Raw genomic sequence first — 14591 nt, 5'->3', positions numbered from 1 at the left:
CGGCGCACACGCGGTTTTCTTTCCGCCTTTGGATTGTCGGCGATTACGCGGCAGGCGACAGAGGTTACACGCCAGGCGGAATTTAAAAATCAAGCCCCAGTTTCGAAAAAACACGCCCCTTGATAACGCTCGGCGCTCGTCTACCCGGAGGGTCGACCAGCGGTGCCGCGATCAAATTAGAGAAATTAACGACCCTTCTTTCAGCGGCAATTAAAAGAGGGGTCGATGATTGGATTGCGTAAGGCACTCACCGCGGATATACATATGTGTACTGTTTTCGGTCACACGGATAAAGGTTCGCGGCCACGGATGAGCGAAAATTAGTCGTTAGCCGCCACGCTCCTGAAACGTCCATAACAAGCAACGCGTTTTCAATGCCGAACCGGCTGAAACGGATTTCTTTTTCGCGAACAGAACAGAGCGCCGTTCATGGCTACCTGAATCCTTTCAACCTGGCGAAACTTAATAAGCACGAAAAATTAACGGACTATGGAAAGTTGTAAATTAGTTGTAAATATTATAGCAAATAGAAAATTTCACTTGGAAAATAAAACGATCCTACTTTATCTAATATTGAATGATCTTGTCAAACAATGAAATCTATTTTCGATACACAATATTTTAACCAACATCCCTATTACAACTTCAGTGTAACCCAACAAAACCACAGATATATGAAGAAAGAATGTGACAAAACGCATCGACGCCTCCGTTACACCACAAAGAGATTGTTCGACGCTTTTCAGTGAACTTCTTTGCGCGAACGATTCTCGAGCCGACTAATAACCATCCCTGAACACGTACATAAGGACGCGGTTCGACAGTGGAACGCGGTCGCGTATTAACGAGCCGGCGTGAATTGTCGAGCGTGCGAGCAACGGGCGAAAAGAGGTGACGCGCGCGACGAGGGCGACAAAGTGGCAGGTCGCGTACAATTAGAGTTACACGGTTCTCGCCTGCTTTTAGACGTCTTGAACAGAGGCAGCCGCTTCAAGTGACAGAAAGAGAAGAGCAACCGCGGAGGCGAGCAGATAAAAGGAAGGGGTTAGAGGACGGGAAAGAAGGTGGCAAAAGGCAGACGCGTCAGGAATCCGCGTGCCTCTCTCTGATCTTCTCTTTTCCCTCTTCCCTTTTTTTTCCTCTCTCTCTCTCTTTCCGTCACCATCTCGTTTCTTCTCTTTCTTTCCGGCTGTGTTCCGCACACTGGGTTTCAAACTCTCTTTCTAGGTTGACACCTTGCGATTCTTGCGCTGCTTTCACGCGCTCGCTTCGCATCGTGCAGCGGTTCGCTGGGCTCTGAAATCGCCCCGTTGAAAGCATTTAATTAAAACGAGCTACCCGCGACGATGGAACAGGGAAAAACTGGGCTCACGGGGCGCGAGAAAGCCGCGAGGAAAACGAGATGCCGGGTACGGGTCGAACGAGGAGAGGATGCGTGGGTGAAACGAAGACGAGAGACGAGCGTGTGTGCGGATGCGAGCCGCAATCACATCGACGACAACGGCGGCGCGAAACTGCAGAAAACATTGTCTCTCTACGTGGTGCGCGCAAGCTGCCAGGCATTTACTTAATTAGAGGCCAAACCGTACGTTCGCGGTTGCCGTTTAGAGGGTAGAAAACATTCAGGGAGAAGGGGAGAAAGAAAGGGTGAGAAAAGATGCGTCGCCGCGCTTCTCGTTTTTTTGTCCGCTGTTTCGCGTCGCGTTTCAAGGCAATTCCGTGGAACAACCGCTTTAAGATCACAGAGATTACTTCTCTTAAATCGTTCCTACGCGTCGGAAGCGTTTTAATTCAACTTGCACGATGTTTTTCTTAAGGTGAATAAAAAATTCAAATTTAGAAGACGAGAAGAAGAAATCCCTAAAGAGAATTATCTAAATTTTTAAACAAACACCTGATTGCTCTAAACATCGATTTGCTTTTCCTTTCAAGGTGTCCCGTTTGTACATCGTTCGAAGGATCTGTTGATCCAGGTATTTTCTCGATCGTTTGTTTGTTGCTTCGTGACAATGCATCAGGAACACCGAAATACACGAAAGTTTTTCGACGCCCGCAGTGAGTGGACACGAGGAACAATCTAGCAGCAAGAGGAGGTGGAAGAAAAAGAAGAAGACTAAAAGGTAAGCGAAAAAGTGGAAGGGAAGCAGGCAACAGCACCTGGCAGAGATTCCGCCACCGAGACTGCGCGGCATTATATTTGGTGACAATGGATGAAAAACATGGCTTCGCACAACTCGCGCACTCTCCTTTTCTGGACCTTCTTTATTGCCGGGGATAATGTCCCTTTATCCCTTCACGGCACCTAGGACTCGTTTCGCCATTGTGAACGGACACCTCGCTGCAGCTTCGAGACAGCATCTATCCATCGGTCACCATTTTTCTCTTTCCCTCTGTCCACCGGTCTTGTTCCACGAACTATCGTGGAACGCGCATCGAACGCGCGGATAATTCATCCCTTCTCATGGAAATCTCATTCCTTGTCTCGAAAATCATCGAACCTCTAGGTGATTCTCCTCCCACGTTTACTGTATAAGAAATTTTATTCCTAACCATATCCGGAATCACCCAAATATATTATTATAATATTAAAAATGAAGATTCTCAAAACGGCCGATGGTGAAATTTAGACTATCCAACGGTTATTACTTTTACCCTAGGTCAAAAGCAAGAAACTCGCGAAGGGGTGAAGTATAACCGTTCTCAAGGGCACAACCCTTTCCAAGGTTCAAGAAAATTGCTTTACCTGCAATGTTTATAGCACAGACGTTTCAGACGATGGACAATTCGGCTCGTGAACGCTATTAAGCACAATAAAAGCGAGCGAAAGATCGAACGGTATGGTTGGTGCATTGTAACTCGATGGGCTACAATCGACGAAACGCTATGACTTCGTAGAAACATTTGCATTCTTCTCTATTGTCCACGAAATTGACGGCAATTCGGTTTATTGTTCCGCGCAAGTGGATTAGGGTGAGCCGGCGTTTACGACTCTAGAAAGCTGCTGCTCTTTTTCGGACCCTGAGTCAAGCCGGTGGAAAGGAAAAAATCTATTGTTAGACGCGAAAATTGTTCGAACTTCGACGAATCGTTTGTCCATGCTGCTCGAGTGTTCAACCGAACCAGCAATTATTCACAGCTGGAACCCCTTAAGTTCAATAAACAGTGACAACACTTGTTTCTTTGTAAAAATTCGATGAAGCGTTCTATGCAAAATTTCCATCTTAACATGGAATATTGTAATCAGCGAATAAATTGAAGAAAGAAAAAGGTAAACGCGACGACAAAAGGTTCGCCGAGTTTCGCGAACCCTGCGGCACGTGATCCGCCAACAACGATATTATTCGTGGCGATCGAACCGCGGCTAAAAATTGTTATTATGCCACGTACACGGTCGTACAACGAATACAAATTCCCGTAGAGAAAAGAACGCGAGCACGACGTCAGAGCGGCGATGAAACAACCGCGCGTGCATCCCCTTTTTCGCCGTCTGTCCTCTCCACTTCGTCGAAGGAGAGGGTTGGCCGATAATACCGTACAATGAGAGCCGTCCGCGTAACCACCCCTCTGTCCGCAGCGACGACTGCAGCAGCGTTCATAAACGGAAAAAAGTCGGGCTTCGTCAACGCCGGTAACCGTGCACGGCTGAAAAGCCACGTATCTTATCGTCGTCAATCCGCGTGCGAAGGCATTCACCGTACGCCATTCTGTCGCAGCGGCGGGGAAAAAAAAAACGCTTGGACAATCCGCGCGGAACGGCCTGGCGGTTGGATACGCGACGACAAACCGGTGTAATTAAATACGCGGCGATATTTCAGATTCAACGCGTGAATACGCCGCGCCACACAGACGGCAGAAGGAGGGGGAGGAAAAATTTTCCGATGATTTTCTGAAAATGCTCGCCTGATTGTATGGCGTTTACACGGGCGAATTCTCGCCGCTGCGATTGTTCGATTCGAGACGTACGTTTCGTTCTGGGTTACATCGATGCAAACCGGAAACCGAGGAGGCTGATTGACGATGCGCTTCGTTACGACTCTGTGACGTTTCAATAGCTCGGTAATTTGCACGCCAGAGGAAACAGAGAAACGAAGGAGAAAAAAGAAATAACTAATTCGTCCAAGTTCCCGTGTACAGCCATGCAAATTATCAGAGAGTACACCGGGACCATTTCAAACATGTCCCCGCTATTGGTCCCATCCACGAAACCAACCAACCCCCCGCGTACTTATTCGAGCACGATTGCACGCGGCGCTTAGCTCGCGATAAATCCGAAACTGAAACTATCGACGGGAATAACGTGGAACAGGACGAATGGGTGGCTTTTGTAGGAGCGAACGAGGCAACCTCTGACCGAGAGGTACGTACAGGGGAGCCGGTGTACAACGTTGAAAGAAACGAACGCTGGTTCTTGGACCGGTTGTTTTGGACGTTCTCCAAAAATGCTGATATAGGCGTCGCGCGGGCCTTGGGCGGATCGGGCGCACGTGGATCGCGATGCCGTTAGATTCGAAAACGAAAACCGGGAGCCGACGAAGAGGGTGGTTGGACGGCGGTCGGAACGCAGAGGGTGGTGGTAGCATGACAAAAGCTACGGAGGCCTTCGATCGACCAGTCATCTAGGCAACAATGCAGCTGACAATGGGCAGCGGGCCAGCGGTGTTTCATTAAAACATGCATTGAATTCGAGAGAGCCGACGAATTGGCTGAAACCGAGAGAGCCGGACAGGACGGACCGAGCGAACGGACCACCCATCCCCGAAAACTCTAAGCGACGTCCGCTCCTGGACCGGGCTATCAGCATCGTTGGACTACGAACGACGGTCATGTCTGATTGAAATGTCGAAAAGTCCGTTTCTCTTCCTACCACCCTCCCACCCTGTCCCATGTTTCCCGCTTGTTGTTGCCGTTGTTGTTTCTGTCGAAGGGGGAGAGAAAGAGAGTAGCCGGTAGGGCAGTGAAGAGATCGAGGTTCGAGAGAGGAGAGGTTAGCTTGTCCGGGTTAAATTGGAATTGTCATGTGAGGGAGAGCGAGGCGAATCAAAAGAAAAACAACTTGTATAGAATTGAGTTTAATTGTGACCCATCCATCCTATAGAACCAGCCCTCCGAAACCCCGCTAGCTACTGTCTACCCGGACCACCCGACCCCTTCTGGGTGGTATTCGCCACCGTCCTCCTAGCTAACCCACGAGTTGGCGGAAGCTAACGAAACAGACTCGGAACCGAGTTTAGTCGACTGTGGCTCGAAGAGAAAAAAGGAAGAATGAACGGAGAATGGACTGGTGGGGAATGCAAGGGAGTAGAGTTCAGTCGGGGTGGAACGGAGGTAATGGAAGACCTATCGGAAACTGTTCCCGATAAACTGGTAATTAGAAAACCGTTGTCTCGTTGCTCTAAGGAGCGCGACCATTCACGATCTTTTCGTGCATTTAACGCGCGGACCAGGTTGACCATCTCGTAGCTCGATAAAGGAGCCCTTACAATTTTGAACGTTGGAAAAGTTACGAATTATCTATTCTAAAAGGTAAGCGTAATCAAGGAAATTTTATGGAACGGTAGAATGACATCTATACGTTTGATACTCGAAGAAAATAAAAAACAAAGAAAAATGGAATTGAAATTTTGTGAAAGCTTTTAAACCAGAATGGTGTCTCCCTTTAAGGAGCTCGGTTATTGAACCAACAATGGATCAACGCCTTTCTAAACGCGGCAGTGTAAAAATCATTTTCTGAAATCCTCGAGAGATTTATCGATAGAATCGATATTCCTCGATTGTTGACGGTTGACGTGGTCGCATTGGCCCCGTCTTTCTCTCTCTAAATGAAGTTCTTTGTTGGCTCGGTCCGCAAGGACAGCCCTCAAGACAGTTCAACAATGAGCACTCCCTGGACATAGCAACGCCGCCCTTTCCTTTCCCATCGGTACACTCTCTTTCTCTTTCTCTCGGTTACTCTGCCGATTTCACCGGCTCTTTCTACCGTTCTCTCTTGTATTTTCGACATAACGTACCCCCACTTATCCCGTCTCTATCGTTCTCCCGGTACAATCGGTTCTCTCCACTCTCGGCGCAATTTTGTTCTCAATTTTGTTCTACGTCGTCTTCGGCCCCGACAATCGCCAATAAGCCGCCCAACTGAGATCCAATTTAAACCGTTAATTACCACAGAGGCTGGCTCCTCTTTCCGGCCGGGCTCGTCGCCACCCTCTTCTCTTCGACCACCCACCAAACCACCCCAGCACATTCGTTCCCTTTTCGTGCTATCTCTTCTCTCCACCAGCCTCATTCTACGGCCACTGTATTTTTCCAATTTAAAATCCTATCTCTTAATTTCCTACGTGTCACCGCTACGTCTGGGGATTTTTATGGAAACGATCGTATCTCCTGCTCTCTTTCACTGTTCCTATGCAGCGCTCCGATATCGTCCGCCATTCCGCCGATTTCATCGATGACTCTTTTTCTAACTCCCGTGTAACCGTGATTTCACTCGCTCGCGGGATCGCGGCTCGTTCTGCCATCACGAGGGAAATTGCACGCGCGGAACAGTCATCGGATACACCAGTGAAATCGACATCCCCGATGCTAGTCATCGCGTACTCTCGTCGCGACCGGAGTGTGCCGTTTAACCCGTTCGCTTGTAATATCAAATATTAGGACTTCTAACGTTTCGAGGAAGAAAAAGAATTGAAAGGAAACATGGATAACCGTGTCTCCCTACGGTATCACCCTAGCCAAGCAGCATCAACGTGGTCCGGTGCTACCACCGTATTACCAGCACGAACGAGCCAGCCCTCGGTATCCGCCCGGTAATATCCACACCAGCAACAATCACGGATTAATGCCATTGTTCGCGCGTATCTACTCGAAATGTACGGGCGCGCAGCGCAGGTCTATGGGGTATATACGCTGCTGATGCATCGACAATGGCAGTGGGTCTGTTCGACGACCCAACGAGGTATTACCGACCGAACAAGCATGCAGTTTGTCCCCCATTGTCGCCTCTCGATACACTGGGAATAACGCCCACCCGCTGTATTTGCAGTATTCGGCACGGTTTCGTCCGGTTGCTGTTTGCCGTCGGTCCCGTCTTACTCGACATTATATCCGATTTGAAGGATGCCCATTGTACCAGCCATTGTCAGCCCGGACGATCGGTAACGCGATCGCTGCAACCGCAACATCGAGAGAAAAAAGGAACTTGGATCCGGAATTGTTGCACCCTCCCGTCCCCGTGGGTGGAGGTGCGCGTACCTCGGGGAAAGAGATTGGTACAGCAGCGAAGAGGATCATCCGATGTTTATTAGGACTTTTCCTGCTTAAATCTTGAAATATAGCCGCGCAGGAATGGAAAGAGTATTGTGTGGACCAACGTGGAAACGAGACATCGCTTCTTTTAATAGAATGTTTCAGTCTTTTGATGTTCCTAGATCGCATTAAGAGCGTCAGTTGGAGTTATTTGATCGCTAATACTGTTCTTTATGATTCTATATAACTAGGAGAATATTCGAATGCAACTAATGTTCCTCGTTATTTGAATTCTCAATGAGAAGATAAAAGCTGTTTCTCAGGATTAATCGGAGAAACGTCGATTTCGTTGAATATAAAACCGGAAATCGGCGACGACAACCGCGCGCGGTCCAGCCAGCGAACAGGGGTGTCGAAAGGAGAAAACACGAGGGCGATCGCGTGCAGTAGGTAGAGCGTGGATTTGACGCGGACCGAAGCGCATCTGCCTGTAATCCGTAGTGAGACCGTTCGTTGTTTCGCTGATCCCTGCATTGTGACGTCGCTTGTATACTTCATTGTTCCGCATTCGGCGTCCATTGTTCGCAGATTGTGTACACCTACCACCGCCGAGCTCCTGCGCCATTGCACGCATCTACTCGCGTACAAACGCGTTTACTCTCTTCCTATCCGCCCCTAACTCATTTTCCTTTTTCCTCTGTTCAGACGTGTTTCTATATTTTCCGTCCTCCCCTATTCGATCGAAAAACTATACTTTTAAAATAATAAACAGATGCAAATAATTGAAGATTTCTAATAAACAACCCTGAAGGATCAACTCTGAAGTAATAAGACTACTTGAAGACCTTCGAAAGACAAGGTTTGAACTCAGAAGCATCCATCAGGAACAACTCTGAGATATCAGGTAATAAAAGTCTTAATTCTTAAGGATCAAGGGTTCATCTTGGGTCGTGAAGTCCGAAGCAAGTCAACGAAACCCTGTGAGTTAGGGTTATTTGTATCGGAAAGTGTTCGAATAATGCTAACAAGAGTAAGAAATATTCAACGAATAAGAAAATTTTATAACAGATGAAGCGTATCACGTACGTAGACAGAAGAAGGGAGGTAGTTTAACGTTCGAACGAGATTCATTCTTCGATTGGACAATAAAATTCTTGTGCTCCTCGGCTCCTTTCAGTCCGACAAACAAAAGTTTAATCTATCTGGCGATCTATTCATTTCGTACCTCCCCTTTCTGTCTTTTTCGTTTATCCTGCGCATCATCCGCGTTCGTTGGGATTAGTCAGAGGTGTTCCGATCCGAAACGAGTCGTCTCGAGGTGAGTGGATCAGCCAGGGCTGTTTAGTGGCTGCTAATCGTGCCGAATTGGGCACAATAGACGGATGCACCGTACGACACATGCCCCTTTTGTGAACGCACGATAGAACACCCCCCTCTGATCCTCCACTGATTCCTAACGATGGGATAAGACAGCGCGATTCAATCGGCTGGAAATCCAACCAAGGGGACCCGTACAACGATAGTTTATTCCTGTACACGACACAAAGCCCTGCTCAACGAGCTGTCCCGCGATCGGTTTGTAATTAGTTCGAATATTTCATGCGCTGTTGAATATGGACGGTGGCTTTGTTCGTGAGAGAAGTTAGCAAAAATTTCAAGACAGAGAAAATGAATTTTTCCTAATCTATCATTTCCAACGAAACGAATCGTTATTTAATCGAACAACGAGGATATATCGTTCCTTCTCGATTTCCAGATCCTGCAGGAATATTGCTTGCAAGATCAAATCATGCGGCGAGAATACATAGTATCGAACTTATCCAATCCCGAAAGAATTCAGCTCGCTGTCGTGCGTGGCCGCACAAAGACGGTCGCACCGACACGTGCACACACGCGTGTCTCCGATTCCATCGAATGGAAGGGCAACCTTGCCCTGTCTGTGCATAAACAAAATGGCCCATAAAACCTGGAGGCGCTAATCCGCGCAGAATGCCGCCGCGAGGATATTGTCAAACCCTCCTGCGGACCCGTTCACTCCGCAGGAAGACCAGCTGATTCATGCGGCCATATTTCACGTCTTTATGCATTCGCGAATATTTCAGGCCTCTCCGCGCCGGCCAGAAGGAGAGACAACGAAAAGAAAGAAAAGAAAAAAAATGATGGAAAAGGAAACGGCAGAGAGCGAGACGAGAGGAGGGGGATTAGTTGCCATCGGGCCTCACGTTCGCGCGAAATTTCATATTAAGGGTCTATTGATCCGCCTATGGCGAAGAAGACGTTCGTGGTTTACGTCCTAACCGCGATCCCCTGTCTCGTTCCTTTTTATCCCTTGCCTTTTCTTTTTCATCGGCAACCCAACGGCGAGACACCGTAGGTCGTGACCAGCTCGTTTCAATTTCATTGGAACGGGTTAACACGTGAGATTTGAAGGTAATACGATCATTAACGGCATAAAAATGTTAGTTTCCCGAAAGCAGTCTAACAGCCTTAATGGCAACGTGAAATTCGACGTGCATTCAAGATAACGATCTTTTATTAGATATACCTTGTGATCAAGAGCCTACTGTCGACAAACGCCCCCCAACTTTCATAAATAAGCATTATTAAATTATTAGCTAACTATTTCAATATTTCTAACTATCTACGATAAAACTTATTCATTTAATATTACAATAAAGCTCGAAGATTTCGAAATAAGATCTAAGGACATAATTGAATTGTTTGATACAAATTATCCACACCCACGCTCAAGTGATGGACGATAATCTATTAGAAAACATTGGAACGAAGCGAGAAGAGATAAATTTCACAAAAGGTAAATAAAGCCGGTGGAAGACTTTCGAACACACTTCTGGACAGGTGCGTAATTTCGTTTTAACGTAACCGATGAGGCAACGGTCGATTTAAAGCAGGGATCATCGGCGGGGCTTACGCGTAGATTTAAAACATGATGTACGTCGTTAGGATAGCTTTTAGACTCGAATATAATCCACGCTGGATTTATTATTTGTCGTTGTAAACATCGGGCGACTACGTGGCTACTCGAAAAATGTCCCTTAAATGGCCACGGGATAGGGAGGTCGTTCGTTCTAATGTGATTCACACCAACGTGTAAAATTCGTCACATACCGAGGACCACGGGACAGTAACCATGGGATCTCGTGTGTCCGACCACCAAACACCGTATCCCCTGCCCGGTCTCTTGGTCGGATAGAAAAATTCGAGGAATCTCGTCCTCCGCTGGCAACGCAAACCTGAATCCCTCACAATCCCGTCTTCCGATGAAACATTTTAAAATAGCGGTGGAAGTTGCAAATTAAATTGTACAGAAAATTTCAAAATATACTAACTTGTCTTTCTGGTCCAATTAAAAAATTGTCCTTACGTAGATCGCAGAATAGGAATCGATAGGATATGAACTCTATGTATTCGGAGCGTTTCGTATCGCGCACTGACTCGAGGAAGACTCAAGAACGAATGAAGCTCGCCGCCGCTCGCCGATAATCTGAGTGTTTACACGAAGGGATTATTTCTCGAACAGGGTACGATACCAGCTACGCCGATTTCGCTAGTAAATTTCGTCTATCCGTGCACGCACCGAGCAGAATAAATTATATTTCGCGTCCGCGCATCGATGAAGATTCGCGGTCGATCCAACAACCCTGTTTTCTAAGATGTTCGCGTAACGAAACACCAAGGCCTACTCTTTGTCCTCTGGCAAACACAAGACAGGAGCTCTTCACGTCCGCCGATCGCTAAGTGGAAGAATCATCGCGATGGAAGGAAAGCTTCTCCTTGTAGCGGACTACGACGTTCTAATGGTCATTATCATTTCCAAACATCACGGCCTGCCTTCTCCGGCCGAGGAATACGCCAGTTGTTTGCATAGGTTGCAAGTGTTCGCGTAGAGGCTCCTCCAGTGGCTAGTGCTTTGTAAACCTATCCTAGCTAACTAAGCCACTGTGTACCTAGTGTGTTCTTTCGGTAATGCGATACGAACTCGCGTGTTTCGTGGTTCATTTTTGATATAAATATCGAGAGTTCGAAAAAAGAACGACTCAAGGAAACGATGGAAATTTTTCAAGAAACTCTCGTGGGATGAAAATGGAAATCTTCCAAGTATTAATTCTGGCAAACACGTCAACGAGACGCTAACGATTAATCAGCCGATCGGCTGATTTTCCAGCTGGATACCACCCAACGACCAGAATGTACGTAACAATGTTTCTCGTAATTACAATTGTACGAGGAGGATTCAAAAGATGAGTGATCGTCGCGTCTGTATTAGCGAGCGACGTAAAGCGAGCGTATTCGCGTGAAAAGTTCGCCACGAGGCCGGTTTGTTAAAGAGTTAATGAGGCTTGTGTTTCTGACAAAGAGTATACGCCATGGAAATCAGTCACGCATTGTCCGCTAATACTTTACGAGGCAACCGAGCGTGGGCCTGGACTGACAGTCATGGCTGTTTCAAAACGACAGCTAAGGAGATTGCTTATCCATTCCCGGTTGCGTCCTCATCGGCCAGACTTTATCGCCTTGACGAACGGCTAACGCGAAATTACACAGGATCCTTTCGTTTATTCGAAACAACTACGTAACATCTCGTTTGCTGATAAGCTTCGTAAGAATAAAGGGTAAGTGATTTGATTTGTTGCAAATTGATCTGGGTTTGGTCCTCGAACGAATACACCTTTCTTTCTAATGGCATTAAGCGCGGACCAGGTAGAGAAGCGTACAAGATTGATCTTGTACCCACGAGTATTTAGATTTATAAATCCCTTGGCACGAATGGCCAAAGTCATAAGCAGCTGTACGACGTTACATATGTCATACGGTCCATTATATTCGGATAATACCCTGAAACGTTTGTTTCCGTAATCTGCCGACGATACGGTCCATGATCTCCCTCTGTAGATACTCTATTTAACCGATACAATGGCCTACCAGGCTTTTCTTTAATATACTCGAACGAATTAATCTCACGGATTGTTGGTGAATCAAATTTAATGCGATATTAGTCAACAATACACGTAGCAAATTTCAATGCAAACAAAAGGAGACACAGTTCGAGGACAGTCTTTATCTTCAAAATTATATTCTTTTTCTCTGTTCATTAGGAATAATTCTACTCGTAGAGTTGACACGGCAAGTTGAAAGGAATACAAATTTTTTAAGTAAACTTAATTACTCGACATTGATTACCGACCACTTCGATCTCGTTAACGTCGACAACGTCTACTGGAAGAAAACGAAGGCTGTTCGAGGAAAACGGTAGCAGAGGGGTAACATTTGTCCTCTGTCAGGAAAGTTTTGGTGCCGGTTTTAATAGAAGAATAAACACCGCCTGCTCCGACAGTTTTTCCATAGAGAGGATACGTCGGTGCTCGTACGCAAACAATGCCAGTCTAACTGGTGAACGTTGCTCGATAAACAAATACAGCCAGAAACCTGCATTTACACTTGGCCCCCGTGTCAATGGGACAGTTCGAAAGAATTCTGATCAACCGTGACGATCCTACCTTTATCTCAACAATCGAGCCTTTCTTTTATTATATTCTTCCGGCCGATGCATTATGTATTCACTGGAAATATCGTTAAACGAAGGTAAACAATGTCTACTGTCAAAGAAGAAAATAAATTACAGCCCATTATACGAAATATCGATAAACCATTTAACTATCTAAAACTATAATAAATCTTGGGAATGATATTTAAAATTTTCAAAAAATATTTGAAATATACTAGCGTGAAAGAGAGAAAGAAAATGGTGACAGCGCAAAAGCAGCTGCAACCGACCGCAGATTAAATATGCATTAACGCGAAACTCGGCTCGAAAAATTGTCGCGAGAATCGGCTAATTAAATTAATTCGCTCGTCAAAGCCGGGCGAGAGAGCAGCGTAGAAAGCGTTGATTTTCCGAGTCGACGCGCGACCGCCATCGAACGATATCGTTCATTATTTCGCCTCACACTTTTTTCTTCCCGTTTTATTTTATTTACCTCCTTTTTTCTCCATTTCTCGTCTCCCTCCGCTTTGAACTTTGGATCAAACGTCGACTTTGTCGCGAGAAAAAGTCGTACACGCGACGGGCGCGAAATAAAACGCGGAAGCCGCGGTTGCGGCAGACGAAACCGTCGCTCACAATCCGCAGATAATTACGACGTCCAATTAGTATTAATTACTGACCTCTTTCTAATTAGAGGCACCGGTTGAAATATCGCCGATATCGTTCCCTCCGCGCGATTCGAGTGGCCCTTTTTCGCAGCCAGCCTCTGATAGCGAGACTATCTGATACTCTAAAGCGTCAGATATCTCTTTTAATCGCACGTTATCCGTGTTTCCCTTTTTTCTTTTTTTTATTTCGCACTCTTTTCCGCCCCACGATTTATCTCGTACGATTTAGTTTCGTTCGATCGCGAGCAAGGGTGTTAATAATTTGACTCGAGGCAAAGCAATTCGCTATTGTACGAGCAGCAGACACGTTTGATCGGTTGCCAACCGGGATGTTGAATAATTTGGTGATTAAAATCCGTGATACATCACAGATCGGGGGGTAATTACGAGAAAAAAAGTGTCTCTGTTATGATTTTCAGTAGAAATTCACGTTTAATGATATATCGCTTTCGATAAATTTCTTCTAATTATGAAACAAGATGTTCGTGCCTAATTCACCCGTCATTAATTATTATTAAATTGATTCCTTCGAAAATTTTTCTTTGAAATAGTCATTAGAATTCATCGTTAGAAAGGAAAGGACGGTAACAAAAAATCCGAGTACCAAATGTTCGACTTGTCGACATTAGTACCATAAAGTTTGCAAGCTTTCTGTCACCCTTTGACGAGTGACCAGCCGAAATGTCGTAAAGCCGAAAACTAAGGTCAGTTTATTAACCGGTGGGTTATTACCTCTGACCTTCGACAATGCCTGTCGAGAGGGAAAAAAAGGGACGGACAGTGACGTTGTTTGCAATATCGTGACCTCACAAGCTGAAAGGTACACGACAATGGATTGCCGCGTCGTATAACGACCCTTCGAGTAATGAGATTATTCGCAGAAAACAGTTACATTGGGAACGCAAACACCGGGGAAAGTTGGTCTGGCCGGTTTACTGCCCTTCTACCTTCTACCTGGCCCTCGAGCTTTCTGGAGTACACGTGGCATGAGGTATGCTTCGAATATATCGACTCGAAATGGTAATTCTCTTAGAAATTAATGAAGAACAATGAAACGCTAATAGGTTTGCGAATTAGATTATTCAGAAAAGCTAGTTATATCAAGATAACTGAAACGTTTATCATTGAAAATAATAAAAGTAACGAAAGAAAGAAAGTATAAAAGAGTCGAAAGG

At 46.0% G+C, this 14591-nt stretch overlaps 1 long non-coding RNA gene across 1 annotated transcript; it reads left to right on the top strand.

Moving 5' to 3' along the window:
• The first annotated feature begins 10840 nt into the window (after positions 1-10840).
• LOC114872415 lies at positions 10841-12900 on the top strand. Its single transcript, XR_003788765.2, has 2 exons — positions 10841-11876; positions 12360-12900. It is a non-coding gene; the product is annotated as an uncharacterized LOC114872415 (long non-coding RNA).
• The last annotated feature ends 1691 nt before the right edge of the window (positions 12901-14591 follow it).

The sequence above is a fragment of the Osmia bicornis genome, chromosome 11, assembly GCF_907164935.1.
Source record: "Osmia bicornis bicornis chromosome 11, iOsmBic2.1, whole genome shotgun sequence".
Classification (NCBI taxonomy): Eukaryota; Metazoa; Arthropoda; class Insecta; order Hymenoptera; family Megachilidae; genus Osmia; species Osmia bicornis.
This window is presented reverse-complemented; position numbering and strand designations above follow the sequence as displayed.